We start from the raw sequence: 4,477 nt of genomic DNA, 5'->3' as shown, positions 1-4,477 counted from the left end.
CTAGGGAGTAGGTACTATTGCATGCTGGGAAATGTAGTGCGCAAAAGCTGAGTATAGCGCACCAGCGTTGCCAGGTTGGCGATTTTTCCGCCAAATTGGGCTACTAATTTAATGCCCTGGCGGGTTTTCAAAGTATAAACCCGCCAAGGTACAGTTTTGGGCTTTTTTTTGGAGCCTTGGAGGGTTTGTAGTTTGGAAACTAGCCAAGGTTTTTTCTGCCTAGTGTGCCTGTTCCACTGCATGCTGGGTAATGTAGTTTGTATTTAATAATTAGCCTACAGTTAAGATTAATATAAACTACAATACCCAGCATGCATTTAGACAGTATATAGAGGCTCTGTTTTGTATTCCCTTTTGCTCTTTCAGGCTCCACCTGTATGTTTTACAACCTGCTCCCTGCTCCCTGCTCTATAGCATTTCCTTTGTCAGCAGACAGAACCTGAAACCAAACCATATGTGTGAGCATTCACAGCAGGGACTCTTCCCACACTGGGCATTTTTTCTCCAGAAAATGCAACCTTGCTGTTCAAAACTGGTTGATAATGACAACCACACTTTTTCTGCTTATACCCAACTGGGCAGGACCAGGGTTGCCAGGTTGGCGGTTTTCCCACCAAATTGGGCTACTAATTTAATGCCCTGGCGGGTTTCCAAAGTACAAACCTGCCAAGGTACAGTTTTGGGCTATTTTTTTGGAGCCTTGGAGGGTTTGTAGTTTGGAAACTAGCCAAAGTTTTTTCCGCCTAGTGTGCCTGTTCCACTGCATGCTGGGTAATGTAGTTTATATCTAACAATTAGCCTACAGCTAGGATTCATATAAAACTACAATACCCAGCATGCAATTGGACACTATAGACATAAATAATAATAAAAAAACAACAAAACACAAATACAAGAGTATTGTAGAAATGATACCTATATTGGCTAACAATAAAAATACATTGCAAGCTTTCGGAGCTCTAAGGCCCCTTCATCAGGCAAAATACGTGTTTTTTTATTATTATTTTTGACACTGGCTAACACGGTACTACAGTTTTTGTTTTGTGACACTATAGACAGAGGCTCTGTTTTGTATTCCCATTTTGTTCTTTCAGGCTCAACCCGTATGTTCTTTAACCTGCTCCCTGTCAGCAGAAAAAAACCCTGGCAGAAAAGGTGCAGACAGAACCTGAAACCAAACCATATGTGTGAGCATTCACAGCAGGGACTCTTCCCACACTGGGCATTTTTACTCCAGAAAATGCAACCTTTGCGTTGGGACATAGGCTGTTCGAAAGTGGTTGATAATGACAACCGCACTTGTGAAAATTACCAACTAAACTTGTTACTCTGCCTCCATATGTTTTTGGCGCTTGACTTTTTCTGCTTATACCCAACTGGGCGGTACCAGGGTTGCCAGGTTGGCGGTTTTCCCACCAAATTGGGCTACTAATTTAATGCCCTGGCGGGTTTCCAAAGTACAAACCTGCCAAGGTACAGTTTTGGGCTATTTTTTTGGAGCCTTGGAGGGTTTGTAGTTTGGAAACTAGCCAAAGTTTTTTCCGCCTAGTGTGCCTGTCCCACTGCATGCTGGGTAATGTAGTTTGTATTTAATAATTAGCCTACAGTTAGGATTAATATAAAACTACAATACCCGGAATGCAATTGGATTTTATAGACAGAAGCTCTGTTTTGTATTCCCTTTTTGCTCAACCCTTATGTTCTACAACCTGCTCCCTGCTCTATAGCATTTCCTTTGTCAGCAGAAAACCCCCCCACAGAAAAGGTGCAGACAGAACCTGAAACCAAACCATATGTGTGAGCATTCACAGCAGGGACTCTTCCCACACTGGGCATTTTTTCTCCAGAAAATGCAACCTTGCTGTTCAAAACTGGTTGATAATGACAACTGCACTTGTGAAAATTACCAACTAAACTTGTTACTCTGCCTCCATATGTTTTTGGCACTTGACTTTTTCTGCTTATACCCAACTGGGCGGTACCGGGGTTGCTAGGTTGGTGGTTTTCCCACCTAATTGGGCTACTAATGTAAAGCCCTGGCGGGTTTCCAAAGTATGAACCCGCCAAGGTACAGTTTTGGGCTATTTTTTTGGAGCCTTGGAGGGTTTGTAGTTTGGAAACTGTTTTACAACCTGCTCCCTGCTCTATAGCATTTCCTTTGTCAGCAGAAAAAACCCCGACAGAAAAGGTGCAGACAGAACCTGAAACCAAACCATATGTGTGTGGGCATTTTTACTACAGAAAATGCAACCTTTGCGTTGGGACAAAGGCTGTTCAAAACTGGTTGATAATGACAACCGCACTTGTGAAAATTACCAACTAAACTTGTTACTCTGCCTCCATATGTTTTTGGCGCTTGACTTTTTCTGCTTATACCCAACTGGGCAGTACCGGGGTTGCTAGGTTGGTGGTTTTCCCACCTAATTCGGCTACTAATGTAAAGCCCTGGCGGGTTTCCAAAGTATGAACCCGCCAAGGTACAGTTTTGGGCTATTTTTTGGAGCCTTGGCGGGTTTGTAGTTTGGAAACCAGTCAAAGTTTTTTTTACCTGTAGTGTGCCTGTTCAAATGTATGCTGGGTAATGTAGTTTGTTTCTAACAATTAGCCTACAGCTAGGATTAATTTAAAACTACAATACCCAGCATGCAATTGGACAGTATAGCCAGAGGCTCTGTTTTCTATTCATTTTTGCTCTTTCAGGCTCAACCTGTCTGTTCTGCACCCTGCTCCCTGCTCTATAGGGTGTGTGACTGTACTGTTACTTTCTACTGGGATGTGGGGCAGTTCTACCCCCTGCTCTATAGGGTATGTGATTGTACTGTTACTTTCTACTGGGATGTGGGGCAGTTCTACCCCCTGCTCCCTGCTCTATAGGGTATGTGATTGTACTGTTACTTTCTACTGGGATGTGGGGCAGTTCTACCCCCTGCTCCCTGCTCTATAGGGTATGTGATTGTACTGTTACTTTCTACTGGGATGTGGGGCAGTTCTACCCCCTGCTCTATAGGGTATGTGATTGTACTGTTACTTTCTACTGGGATGTGGGGCAGTTCTACCCCCTGCTCCCTGCTCTATAGGGTATGTGATTGTACTGTTACTTTCTACTGGGATGTGGGGCAGTTCTACCCCCTGCTCTATAGGGTATGTGACTGTACTATTACTTTCTACTGGGATGTGGGGCAGTTCTACCCCCTGCTCCCTGCTCTATAGGGTATGTGACTGTACTATTACTTTCTACTGGGATGTGGGGCAGTTCTACCCCCTGCTCTATAGGGTATGTGATTGTACTGTTACTTTCTACTGGGATGTGGGGCAGTTCTACCCCCTGCTCCCTGCTCTATAGGGTATGTGATTGTACTGTTACTTTCTACTGGGATGTGGGGCAGTTCTACCCCCTGCTCTATAGGGTATGTGATTGTACTGTTACTTTCTACTGGGATGTGGAGGCAGTTCTGCAGTTGATCCTTAAGATATAACTCTCATATAACTCTCTTGGGACTGCTGAGAGTTGTAGTTCAACACACCCATATGTATATAATGTCTGGGGTTAATGCAACATTCTGAATCCATTTCTGTAGTGACTTCCCAGCTGGACTGGGCACAGAGGGAATTATCAGCCATCCCAGTAACTGGGTAGTGATTATACACTTTAAAAAGGCAGGTTTTCCCATATATACTTTTATTTTTTTAGATTTTTTTCATTGCACATATTGGGCTACTTTCAAAGTGGCTTTTGGCTAGTTTTGGGCTGGTTTTAGAACTGATCGTTTGGAAAAATAAATCTGGCAGTTTTGAATCTGGCAACTTGTGTGGGCTGATGACGGAACTGGACAGGGCAGCACTGTACAGTTTAAGGGCCAAAAAAAAACCATATGTTTAAACAGGAACTGGGGCAGGTCAGGGGAGGAAAGGGAGGGACTTACAAATTTACTGGCAAATACATTGCCATTCAGTTTATAATACTGGCTCCTGCCTTGTCTGGTGGCTGGGTGGCAACTCTATGCACAATTGAGTATAATTCATAACTTCAAACTAAATGGGTGAACAACTTGCTAGGAGCATGTATGGGGACACTTACCTTTGTGTATAGCCACTTGTTAATGAACCCTATTGTCTCCTTATGGGTCACGTGATCCAGCAATAGGATTGTATTGATGTAGTTGAAAGGAAAGGCATTATGGCATTTTATTACCAATAGATTAGTCACAATAGTGCAAGAATGCTATATTCATTTGCAGAAAACTTTACCATACCTGAGTAATCAGCCCTAGAAACTCCTCTCTGTTTGTTTAAGATAGCAGCTGCCATTTTAGCTTGGTCTCAGTAGCTTCCGTGCTGCTGGTATCTCAGATTACCACACAGTTGGGAGGGGGAGAGAGAGGTGATGTGAGGGGGAGAGAGGAGCAAATTGAGCAGACTCATGCCGTGCCCTGAAGGATTTTTCAGAGAGAAGGAAGTCTGACACGTAAGAACATGT

Source organism: Xenopus tropicalis, chromosome 10, assembly GCF_000004195.4.
Source record: "Xenopus tropicalis strain Nigerian chromosome 10, UCB_Xtro_10.0, whole genome shotgun sequence".
NCBI lineage: Eukaryota > Metazoa > Chordata > Amphibia > Anura > Pipidae > Xenopus > Xenopus tropicalis.
The sequence above is the reverse complement of the archived record's forward strand: the minus strand, read 5'-3'. Positions refer to the sequence as shown.